The following is a 13,858-nucleotide window of genomic DNA, read 5'->3' on the forward strand; positions in this document are numbered from 1 at the left end:
CCCGACGAATAGTTATTGGCAAGCACATGCAAAGTTCTATTCTCGTACTTAAGTTGTTTGATCTCTTGTTTCAGGTTCTCCACCTCCGCCATCAAAGATTCAACCTGACGGGAGCGAGCAAGGAGGCGTTGGCCCATGTTGGACACAGAGCCTGCGCACTGAACGCTGAGAGCCAGGGACTCTTGAACGGCCAACTCATCGGACCGTCCTGAAAGCAGCTGACTATCTCTGGGAGTGAGGAGGTTCCGAGCTACTATCGTAGCTGTTGTGGCGTCCTGCATCACGGAGTCTTCACCTGTAAGAGGACCGTTAGAAGATAAGAAAGAAGGGCGCCATACGTTACCTTGACGCGGCACGCCCGTATCACTGCGGAGACTCAATTCTAAGCTAAGGTTCGATGGGTTTGCCATTTTTCAAAAGTGTTCAAAGAGAAGGGGTGGACGGAGTAAATTTTCAAAAGGGCCGGAGACGAGTATCAAGAATGGGAAATCTTCAGAGTGTGTAAGTTGGCAGTGATCGATAGCTCTATAAAAAGCCAAGGCAACGCGTCCACCGATTCAAAAAGCCGGAATTTGAGGCGTAAAGTTCGGCGACGCTCCCTCGGCTTTTTCAGAAAACGCGATCGACACGTGGAGGCCACCATCACAACTACACGTCTTTAGCCGACAAGCGCAAAGTTCGGCGACGCTTTCTCTGCTTTTCAGAAAGCGCCTGCTCAGAAATCGAAGAGGCGTCTTCAAAGATCGAAGAGTCGTCACTATTTCAAAAAGCTGGATTTGCGGGATCAAAACGTTTGTCGACAAGGGTAAAAGAACAGTACCACCACTTGCTATTGGGAAATCCCTATATTTGTCGACTTTCATCTTTTATGGCAAGGCAAACCTGAAGAAAATGCCTGACTCTTCCTCACCTCTGAGGGCGCACTCCCAGCAAAGCCTTTCGAAACACTCAATTCTTTCTTCTTCCCCAAAGATGATACCAGATGCCTGGAGTACAGATGACCCAGGAGGAAGCAGCACAACAAATACATGTGCTGATTCATTCACCGCTTCTTCAAAAGCAAAGGTATCTCATATCATCAAGGTCAAAAGCAAAGGTATCTCATATCATGCTCTTTCCCTGTCTTTTCCTTTGTCTTTGTTATTACTTGCATGGCAAAGTGAAAGAAGCAATCAGCCGGCACTTGGAGTCTATCTAGACTCTATTCCCTGGTTGCTTACCTAGCTTTGCTGAGCTTTCCTCTAACCCTCTTCAATACGAATTGGAGAGATTGAACAAAGAAACAGATAAGAGAATGAAGCTCAGACCTTCGGGGGAGACCAAAAGAAGCCTGCTGCCCAGTTCAAGAGTAGCACAAAGGAAAATCAACGATGGAGCAGCACAGTTCAAGAGTAAGCCTGTGGAATCACAAAGATCCAAGCCTCAATGCAATTACCAAGGAGAAGATGGAATTTACACTCTATAACCAGATTTGCGTCTCTAAACTCTTCTCTTTGTTAGATACATTCTGCTATGTTTAGTATGTTTAGTTGCTGTTTATGTGTTTACGTTCGTTTGGTGTGCTTTTAAGCTTAAAACATTGAGGACAATGTTTGATTTAAGTGTGGGAGGGTAACTAAGTATATTTGATGCAAATTCGTTGGATTTTATCACCTATCACTTCACATGTTGTTTCTCACTGTTTTAAACTGTTTTAGTGTGTTTTGACTTAAAAATTCGAAAATCCCATAAAAATTTGAAAAATTGTTTTGAAAACCCAAAAAGAGTTGTTTTAAAGTTGTTTTTGTGTGTGTGTTTATGTCTTAGGATACCTTCCAACACAATGATAAGGATTTGGTTTGTAAGTGCATGACTGTTAAAAAGAGTTATAAACATAGAGAAAAAGTTGATTTACTCTTGGTATATGCTTGGTTATGGTTATAATGTATGACTTCACATGCAATCATAAAAGAAAAATTCGTTTTTGTAACATGCTTGAAGGAAGGAACTCAAACAAACGCTACAACCCTGAAAGACTTGAGCCTATAACGTTCTTTAGAGAGTATAATCTGTGATTTCTTGTTTTCTAAAGTCGTTGCATGATCTCATTATTCTTTGCTTGGTTACTACTTAGAAGGCGTTTCATCATATAGTTCCAAATGCTAGAACTCATGCCCATTTCATTCAAAGCATGTTATTGATTTGCATAACACATATTCAAGAAGAAGTTGCGTAGTGACCACCACCATAGCCAAATAGCCTTACTTCCCATATTTCGTATTTGTTGTAAGTTTTAACCCCGTTGAGTTTTGTTTAGCCTATATTCTTTGTTTACCCACATTTTCCTCACCTAGCCTATTTTAGGACAATCCACACCCTTGTTCTTAAAAGATAGTGAGCATGACTTAAATGAATTCCTTTTTACATTATGTAAGAAAATGAGTGTGGGGGAAGGAATGCTTGTTCTTAAGTATGTTTTGAGACAGTAAAGAAAAGAAAAACAGAAAAGAAAAGGGCTTTTGGTCCATTAGGTCACTTATTTGAAGGGACTATATAAATGTTGGAAATGTGCCCTAAAACCAATCATATGATGATACTTTATGGACATTTCACATGTTAAACTAATCTAGTTTAATATTAAGGGCAAACATTATTGTTTGAGCCGTCTCATATAAATGTTATATACTTAAACGATAAAGTCCAAGGAATATGTGATTGGGAGAATGCGATCTAAAGAAGTTAGATTCATGAGACCATTCTTTCGTAGACATATCCTAAACGTTCCTGATCATAGGATTGCCAATTGGGCATTGACAGTCCATTAAGATCAGTACGTGCTGTGTCTTCTCTCAGGGAGAGTGACTAGTCTCGAGTCATTGGTGTGAGTGACACCAAGACAAGCATGTAGGTGCTCAATAGAGAATGAGTTCACTGAACACGATCAACGAGGAGTTCTCATATTCATGTCACATGAGAACTCATGGTTGGGATAATGCAAAGTAGTCATTTGACCTGAGGCATCACAGCTGTCTTGTGGTTAGGTACTTGATCTTTGATTATGTCAAAGTCACTCTATCAGGGTGTCCACGGCATCGTCGGGGTTAAGCCACTTAGCCATGGAGGCAAGTGAATGCGCAACAAGGGATCTCTAACCTTCAAACTGTTTGAGGGAGAATACTCTATGATATGATTTAGAATCTCTGGCCAGAGTATGAATGAGATGTTGGAATGCGTTCCAGATCACATTCAAGGTAATCATATAAATACAAGATTCACATTGGATAGTAGACATGAATAAACTATCAAACCAAACAATGTGGTCAAGAGTATTGTATTAGAGAAAGACCGTATTGCATTTGTAATCCTAAAACTGAATAGGTTCTCCACCTCTTCTGATTAGCTTGGGTAACCATGACATGCTGCTAGGCGTCAACCATGGTTTGTGGAAGCCCTAAAAGTGTATTATCACTAACGGGAGAATTGAAAGTAAGTTTCAATTCACAATCGATTTGAAAGAGTTTGAATCGCCCACTGCCTCGCTAAAAGGAACCTAATGGATCGTACATCGTGTAAGGTAGAGATTGAAGATTCAACGGAGATGAGTAAGAATAATTAAATGGTTTAATTATTTATGGCAAGGATTAATTAATATGTTAATTAATCAAACGAATAAGTTCGTTAAAGACCTCGGGATAGTTTTGGACCTTAAGGCCCAATGGGCTTCGAACGTCAAGTCCATTGACTTAAGTTGTATGACAACTTAATGAATAATGATTCACAAAGGCCCAAATAGCCCAATAAATCCCCTTAAATTCGGCCATTTAGAGGAGGGTAGTGAACTTGGCTTAATTGCAAGTTTGCCACTCCATTGTGAGGTGGTATAAAGACATCTTTATAGCCATTTCATCCTTAGGGTTTTCTAAGGGTTATTTTGGGGGAAAGGATGAGAACACAAGCTCTCTTTTCTCTCTAAAATTTCAGCCACCCTTGAGGAAAACATCTAGCAATCTTACTTCCTCAAGGTCACTCATTTCTTCTTCAATCTTACCTTGGTGTGGAGACTTAGAGGTTCTCAATTTTGGGAACTTGGAGAAACCTTTTCATCCATCCAAATCCATGGATCTAAGATGCAAGGAATGAAGGCCCTCTCTTTGGGTGATTAGCCTTTGCTTATGCAAAGAGGAATCTACAAAGGTATTGATTTCTCAACTCACTTTGTTTTGAGTTGAGTCTTGGTTCACCTATCTACTAGGCTTTGAATTTCATGGGTAAATGTTTTGTTTTAAGTGCATACAAGCATGATTCCGCCTTTAATTGTTAATTGCATGCTATTGATGTTGCTTAAATGAACATGTTTTTCATAAATCTTCCTTCAAGTGGTATCAGAGCCTAAGTCTAGTAGTTGGTGAATCCTTTTGGGTTTTGTAGTTCATAGTTTGTGATTTGAATGTTGTAATTGTTACAAGCTTTATTCTTGCTTCTTTGAATGTAAATTTTGTTAGAAAATTTGCCATCTCAAATGTTGTAGATGTAGTTCATATGAGCATGAATTTTGGAGCTAAAATTTGGTGCCATGCTTTTGGGGAAATTCGGCCAAATCCAAAGGGTGGATTTTTGGGTTCTTGTTTGACTTGTTAAAAGTGTTTTAAAGTGACTTATGGAACCCCTAAGTACCCTAGGATATTAACCCTCTTTTGAGTTGTGAAAATTTGAGTTTTTGGTGAAAGAAAACATCCATGGAGCTATTATGAGTTTTCATGTATGTTCTTCATATTTCTTGAAGTTCTTGCCAAGAACAAAAGGTTTTGAAGTTTTGATTCAAAAGTTTTATGTTTTTCATAAAGTTTTATTTTTCAAATGGTGGGTGATAGTTATTGGTGAGATGTGACTAAAAGAATTTTAAAGTTCTATAAAAAACATTTTCTTACAAACCATCAAAGTCACCTTTGTCTCACCTACCAAAAACCACTTACAAAACTATAGATTTTTTCAATTTTTCAACTCAATGGCCGGCCACCCTACTCAATTAGGGTCCTTGTGGGGCTTTAATGCAATTACATAAAGTTTTGATACTTTTGTGTATTTGTACTTTGACCCAAAAGTTTACGTTTTTACATAAAGGTCCAAAATCACTAAAAGGACAAATTGTTTTGCTCCTTTAATGAAGTTTTAGCTTTTGTGGAAATTTTTGGGTTCTAGTTGTAATTACATGAAGTAGTGGACTTTTGTGTTTTTACAAAGTGATCCCAAAAGTTTAAGTTTTGCAAAATGGCCCAAAAGTTGAGGTCATAGCATTTTGGCCCAAATTAGGTAGAGAACAAAAATTGTTTTGTCTCTTTAAATGAGAATTGGATTTTCATTTCATTTAGCTCCATTTAAATCAATTCTATGGATACAAAAACCAAATGAAAATGTTGCATTCAAGTTTAATTAGTTAAAGCGTTAATTAATTAAAGAAATGGTGATTATGAACCTTAGCCTACGATAATTGAGCTATGTGAAAGGCCGTTTCAAATTTGTTTGAACCATGGGAATGTGTAGATTAAATTTTGGTTGTAATTTGATATGATCAATTGTTGTAAAAGAGCATAAGCTCTTCTTTACTTTAAAGTAATTTGATTTGATCAATGGTTGTAAAAGAGCATAAGCTCTTATTTACTTTGAAGTACTCCTTTCTTGTTTTATTCGATATGCATGAAATTGGAGTAGTTGGGTCCAACGCCCAATAAGACAACACGCCTTAATGTGATTAAACGCGTAACTAAAATCAATCACCATCCCTAGACCGAGATTCAACACTAGGCTCGTGTTGAATCGAATCAAAGGTTCATAGTCATCCTAAGGCCCTAAGGCAACTATATAGTCCATCAATGAATGCAAACCTTATGTTAGTAGTATCATATACTCTTGCTTTAAAAACCGTTTTAAAAGCTTAGTAGGAGTATTATATACAACTAAATCAATCAAATGGACCAATAGTTGTAATAGGACCAAAATTGTTTTAATTAGATTAAAATGAATATTTATATGTGATGAGACCTAAAAACCCTCAACCAAATCAATATTAAGTTGATAAGCGAGAGATGCTTTGAATATCTCTTCGTGGCCTTCCACCGTGGTAGGCTCCAATCGTTTGTGACTTGTACACCGGCTTCACCCTATCATGGGGGAGTACAAAGTGCATGCTTACACTCAGGAGGAGTCTATACGCATATGATGAGGTGAGTGTAGGCAACGAGGATGGCCAACAACATATCATTGTGAGGCTATTCTTGAACCCCTTCATGAACTAAGCATGGTGAGAATAACTTAACTAAGTGCAATGGCGCCAACATCATATCATTGTGAGGCAACATTCTCTAGAGGCCAAATAAGATGGGTACTTGCAAGAGATGCAAATGAGTAAGCGTACTCTCTCATTATTATTAATGCTAGCCGACATCGTATCATCGTGAGGTGGGCTTGGTAATAGTGAGCCTCCCATACCCTACTAAGAGTTTCCTCCAAAACTCTCGAATTCTGATGAGGGATATGGAATTTGCTAAAAATAGTGGGTGGTGCTATTTGATTTAAAGACCCGAATCAAATGGCTTAAAATCAATCAATTTATATTCGTTATGTATTTGTTTACCAATATATTTGCAAACGCTATCCAAAACTTGACAAAGAAAAGCCGAATGCTTTAATTTCCGGACTTAGTTCTACAATCCCATAGATTGTCTTTAATGGCTTGTAGATGTAACTAAGTAGTCTCATCCTCACAATCTTCCTATTGATAATGTATCATTGGAAGAATATGTTAGATAAGTCTAACATGAGAAGGACAACACTTTTAATGTCATAATTCTTCAAATACAAATTGTTGTATGAAGAAATAAGAGTTGCTTTGAACAACCCTTAATCAACACAAACTTTAGTGCTTGTCTCTTTGTTACACGAACAAGGAACTTGAGAAGTAAGCACAAGGGCATGGACACTTTATGTGCCATGATTCTTCACTTACAAAATGTTGTATGAAGAAATGAGAGTTGCCTTGAACAACTCTTGAAAGTTTGTTATTATGTTTAGAACATAATGGTTGGTTGACAAAAATAGTCCATTTATATGGACTTATGATGATTTTGAATCATTGAGTGTTGAAGTGTTAAACCACTTAACGAGACGGAAACTAGGCAAGGACTTCACCTTTGTGTCCCTATCCTAATGGTTCACTAAGTTTATTGTAAACTATATAGTGAACAATAACCGCACGCTCTCCAAATCGTTTGATGTGTATAACACATTTGAAATAAGTTTCAAGAGAGATAGTGGGAGTTTAGGGACCATGACTATTGTAGTCAAAAGGGAAGTCAAATGAAGAAGGCAAAATAACTCAAAGGGAACAAACTTTCTTTATGAAAGGATGGACATTGGAAGGGGTATTTGAAATGTCTTGCAAGTGTCAAGAACACACCTTTCGAAGGCGTTGTAAAATGTTCTTGAATAATTCAAAACAGTTGGTTCTTCTACTTGAATACATGATTCTGTATTAGCAACTATGTTTTACAATCGTTGTAAAAGTGTGGCTAATAAGAAGTAGAAGATAAATGAGAGAAGAGAAAGTACTTCACATTCGAAACGTGAATCAAATATAGATCTCTGCGAAAGCGGATTGTACTTACTTCCTCATATGAACTACCAAAGAAATTGGAAAAACCAAAGATTGTCTTTACGTCCCAATTTTAAGGAACTTAATTCCGTCACTATTGTAGAGATGGATGAATGTTTTGTTTGACAAAACATTGTTCTTTATTAATGAATGATTAGATTATGGTAATCTAATTAATTGTCTCTATAGTAGAGATGATGTGGTAGTGTTAACTGTTTAAGAATATAACGATGCTTAAAACCCAAAAGGTTGCAAGGTAGTGACTAATCCCAACTGAGATGTGATACCTCTAAAACATAAATTACGAGTTGGTAAAAGATGGATGCATTGGATCGTTAGACCCAGATCCAATACCTTCTTGTTATATTGTATAGAGGCGAAATGTTCGAATCTTTATTCTTTTGGAAAGAAGAAAGAATCACAAAGTTGTTAAGGATAATTCACTTAGATGTTAGTGGCACTTGTCCACAACATAATACTACTCATGTTGTATGACATTCACCGAAGATCACTCTCGGTTGGACTATAGTTTATTTTGAATAAACACAAGTCCGAATACTTTGCAAAAGGTTTCAAAGAATTCAAGAAATGTAAGTAGATGAGTAAGACGTCTAAAGTATTTACCTCCTTAGATTTGATCCAAGGAAAAAGTAACACTTTAGATGAGTTTCCTTGAAAGATATCAAGGAAAATAGCATCATAAGATAATGTATTTCTCCATTAGGAGAAGAACGAACTTGAATAAGATTTAGTTCGTTGGATGTTATCTATTACCCATATATAGGATATATATACTTCTAAAAACAATATGATTGTCAATTAGAAGATCTTCCAAAATTTTCATAACTCCATAAGATGTAGTTGGAAAGAAAGACAAATCTTAAACATGTTAAGATTTGGGGTTGTGTGCTAATAAGCAATATTTGTTTGATATGATCAACAAATATAACAACCTAGTTCCTACACCACAAGCTCCAAGGTAGTCGAGAAGGATTTATAAATCGTCTCAGTTGAATGGTTTGAACTTTATGACTATGTCATAGAGTTACACCTCTTAATTCGAAAGAAATAAGAATGAAAATCCTTATGACTACACTTAGTGGGAGCTATAAGAATCTTATGAGAAAAAGGATCAAATCGTTTGATTTCTCATAAAGATGTAAATGAATCTTTTGTTTACTAGGTTTACAAAAGATTAGTGGGAGTTAATCATATTCCTAAATTTGAATATATATATACATGATATATATTAATTTTGAAAATGAAAGGAATTCTTCATCGTTAAAGTTATGACTTTAAAAATTCTATAATGATAGAATGTATATGGGAGACATAGTCTATATACATGGGATGGAAATCTATAATGATAGATTTCAAAATATAATTGGATTATATCAATCCCTAAAATAGACAAGAGATGCTAGGAAGTTTCTCATATGATGATAAACTTCAATTAGAATGACAATTCTAGTGAGACTAGGAAGTTGTTCTTCTCAAAGGGAATGTACCCTTTGACTCCCAAAGAAATAAATAGAATCCTTTATGCATACGCAGAAAGGTGATTTATGTATTTCATATTGTATGAAAACATTGATATAAGTTGTACCTAGAACAGTACAAGATGATATCAGTGCAAGCCCAGGATCAGAACCATGGCAACTGTCAAGTAAATCCTTAGGTATTTAAGAAATATTAAGGATGGATTCCTCAAGAATGAGGAAGAATTAGAGTAACGTAATGGAAGCGTAAATGTATTAGATTATGAATCTAATCCATCATAGAATAATGGTGACGTCGTTATTCTCAGGGTTGCTTCTATAGATAACATATAGATATCCATTGTCTAGGCCTACTACTCAGCTATTTATGAAATGACTACAGAAGAGGTATCATCACTGATGACTAAGCTGATTGGCTCTAGTGCAAGTGGGAGATTGTTGGAAATGTGCCCTAAAACCAATCACATGATGATACTTTATGGACATTTCACATGTTAAACTAATCTAGTTTAATATTAAGGGCAAACATTATTGTTTGAGCCGTCTCATATAAATGTTATATACTTAAACGATAAAGTCCAAGGAATATGTGATTGGGAGAATGCGATCTAAAGAAGTTAGATTCATGTGACCATTCTTTCGTAGACATATCCTAAACGTTCCTGATCATAGGATTGCCAATTGGGCATTGACAGTCCATTAAGATCAGTACGTGCTGTGTCTTCTCTCAGGGAGAGTGACTAGTCTCGAGTCATTGGTGTGAGTGACACCAAGACAAGCATGTAGGTGCTCAATAGAGAATGAGTTCACTGAATACGATCAACGAGGAGTTCTCATATTCATGTCACATGAGAACTCATGGTTGGGATAATGCAAAGTAGTCCTTTGACCTGAGGCATCACAGTTGTCTTGTGGTTAGGTACTTGATCTTTGATTATGTCAAAGTCACTCTATCAGGGTGTCCACGGCATCGTCGGGGTTAAGCCACTTAGCCATGGAGGCAAGTGAATGCGCAACAAGGGATCTCTAACCTTCAAACTATTTGAGGGAGAATACTCTATGATATGATTTAGAATCTCTGGCCAGAGTATGAATGAGATGTTGGAATGCGTTCCAGATCACATTCAAGGTAATCATATAAGTACAAGATTCACATTGGATAGTAGACATGAATAAACTATCAAACCAAACAATGTGGTCAAGAGTATTGTATTAGAGAAAGACCGTATTGCATTTGTAATCCTAAAACTGAATAGGTTCTCCACCTCTTCTGATTAGCTTGGGTAACCATGACATGCTGCTAGGCGTCAACCATGGTTTGTGGAAGCCCTAAAAGTGTATTATCACTAACGGGAGAATTGAAAGTAAGTTTCAATTCACAATCGATTTGAAATAGTTTGAATCGCCCACTGCCTCGCTAAAAGGAACCTAATGGATCGTACACCGTGTAAGGTAGAGATTGAAGATTCAACGGAGATGAGTAAGAATAATTAAATGGTTTAATTATTTATGGCAAGGATTAATTAATATGTTAATTAATCAAACGAATAAGTTCGTTAAAGACCTCGGGATAGTTTTGGACCTTAAGGCCCAATGGGCTTCGAACGTCAAGTCCATTGACTTAAGTTGTATGACAACTTAATGAATAATGATTCACAAAGGCCCAAATAGCCCAATAAATCCCCTTAAATTCGGCCATTTAGAGGAGGGTAGTGAACTTGGCTTAATTGCAAGTTTGCCACTCCATTGTGAGGTGGTATAAAGACATCTTTATAGCCATTTCATCCTTAGGGTTTTCTAAGGGTTATTTTGGGGGAAAGGATGAGAACACAAGCTCTCTTTTCTCTCTAAAATTTCAGCCACCCTTGAGGAAAACATCTAGCAATCTTACTTCCTCAAGGTCACTCATTTCTTCTTCAATCTTACCTTGGTGTGGAGACTTAGAGGTTCTCAATTTTGGGAACTTGGAGAAACCTTTTCATCCATCCAAATCCATGGATCTAAGATGCAAGGAATGAAGGCCCTCTCTTTGGGTGATTAGCCTTTGCTTATGCAAAGAGGAATCTACAAAGGTATTGATTTCTCAACTCACTTTGTTTTGAGTTGAGTCTTGGTTCACCTATCTACTAGGCTTTGAATTTCATGGGTAAATGTTTTGTTTTAAGTGCATACAAGCATGATTCCGCCTTTAATTGTTAATTGCATGCTATTGATGTTGCTTAAATGAACATGTTTTTCACAAATCTTCCTTCAATAAAGGACTTTATAGCCTAAAATTTACTAAGGGTTATTTTTGGGGAAAGGATGAGAACACAAGCTCTCCTTTCTCTCTAAAATTTCGGCCACCTTGGAGGGATCATCTAGCAATCAAACTCCTCCAAGGTCACTCATTTCTTCTTCATTATGCCTTGGTGATGAATCATTAGAGGTTCTCAATTTTGGGAACTTGGAGAAACCTTTTCATCCATCCAAATCCATGGATCTAAGATGCAAGGAATGAAGGCCCTCTCTTTGGGTGTGTAATGATTTATTCCATTTCACACATCCCACTTACAAAAACTTTGAAATTTTTTTTAATACTTTGCTTCAATGGCCGGCCACCCTACTCAATTAGGGTCCTTGTGGGGCTTTTATGCAATTACATAAAGTTTTGATACTTTTGTGTATTTGTACTTTGACCCAAAAGTTTACGTTTTTACGTAAAGGTCCAAAATCACTAAAAGGACAAATTGTTTTGCTCCTTTAATGAAGTTTTAGCTTTTGTGGAAATTTTTGGGTTCTAGTTGTAATTACATGAAGTAGTGGACTTTTGTGTTTTTACAAAGTGACCCCAAAAGTTTAAGTTTTGCAAAATGGCCCAAAAGTTGAGGTCATAGCATTTTGGCCCAAATTAGGTAGAGAACAAAATTGTTTTGTCTCTTTAAATGAGAATTGGATTTTCATTTCATTTAGCTCCATTTAAATCAATTCTATGGATACAAAAACCAAATGAAAATGTTGCATTCAAGTTTAATTAGTTAAAGCGTTAATTAATTAAAGAAAGGGTGATTATGAACCTAAGCCTACTATAATTGAGCAATGTGAAAGGCCGTTTCAAATTTGTTTGAACCATGGGAATGTGTAGATTAAATTTTGGTTGTAATTTGATATGATCAATTGTTGTAAAAGAGCATAAGCTCTTCTTTACTTTAAAGTAATTTGATTTGATCAATTGTTGTAAAAGAGCATAAGCTCTTATTTACTTTGAAGTACTCCTTTCTTGTTTTATTCGATATGCATGAAATTGGAGTAGTTGTGTCCAACGCCCAATAAGACAACACGCCTTAATGTGATTAAACGCGTAACTAAAATCAATCACCATCCCTAGACCGAGATTCAACACTAGGCTCGTGTTGAATCGAATCAAAGGTTCATAGTCATCCTAAGGCCCTAAGGCAACTATATAGTCCATCAATGAATGCAAATCTTATGTTAGTAGTATCATATACTCTTGCTTTAAAAACCGTTTTAAAAGCTTAGTGGGAGTATTATATACAACTAAATCAATCAAATGGACCAATAGTTGTAATAGGACCAAAATGTTTTAATTGGATTAAAATGTATGTTTATATGTGATGAGACCTAAAACCCTCAACAAACCATTATTAAGTTGATAAGCGAGAGATGCTTTGAATATCTCTTCGTGGCCTTCCACCGTGGTAGGCTCCAATCGTTTGTGACTTGTACACTGGCTTCACCCTATAATGGGGGAGTACAAAGTGCATGCTTACATTCAGGAGGAGTCTATACGCATATGATGAGGTGAGTGTAGACAACGAGTATGACCAACATGATATAATTCTGAGGTTGTGCTTGAACCTCTACATAAACTAAGCATGGTGGGAATAACTTAACTAAGTGCAATGGTGCTAACATGATATAATTCTGAGGCATTCATTCTCTAGAGGCCAAACTAGATGGGTAATTACAAGAGTTGTAAATGACTAAAGTGTTATTCTCTCATCATTATTTTTGCTAACCAAAATGATATAATTCTGAGGTGGGCTTGGTAATGGTGAGTCTCCCATACCCTGCTAAGAGTTCAACAAAACTCTCGAATTCCGATGAGGGATATGGAATTTGCCAAAAATAGTGGGTGGTGCTATTTGATTTAAAGACCCGAATCAAATGGCTTAAAATCAATCAATTTATATTCGTTATGTATTTGTTTACCAATATATTTGCAAACGCTATCCAAAACTTGACAAAGAAAAACACGAATGCTTTAATTTCCGGACTTAGTTCTACAAACCCATAGATTGTCTTTAATGGCTTGTAGATGTAACTAAGTATTCTCATCCTCACAATCTTCCTATTGATAATGTATCATTGGAAGAATATGTTAGATAAGTCTAACATGAGAAGGACAACACTTTTAATGTCATAATTCTTCAAATACAAATTGTTGTATGAAGAAATAAGAGTTGCTTTGAACAACCCTTAATCAACACAAACTTTAGTGCTTGTCTCTTTGTTACACGAACAAGGAACTTGAGAAGTAAGCACAAAGGCATGGACACTTTATGTGCCATGATTCTTCACTTACAAATTGTTGTATGAAGAAATGAGAGTTGCCTTGAACAACTCTTGAAAGTTTGTTATTATGTTTAGAACATAATGGTTGGTTGACAAAAATAGTCCATTTATATGGACTTATGATGATTTTGAATCATTGAGTGTTGAAGTGTTAAAC

This window comes from the organism of the source record quoted next, unplaced genomic scaffold, assembly GCF_019419815.1.
Source record: "Pyrus x bretschneideri cultivar Hongxiangsu unplaced genomic scaffold, Pyrus_bretschneideri_v1 Contig123, whole genome shotgun sequence".
Lineage (NCBI taxonomy): Eukaryota > Viridiplantae > Streptophyta > Magnoliopsida > Rosales > Rosaceae > Pyrus > Pyrus x bretschneideri.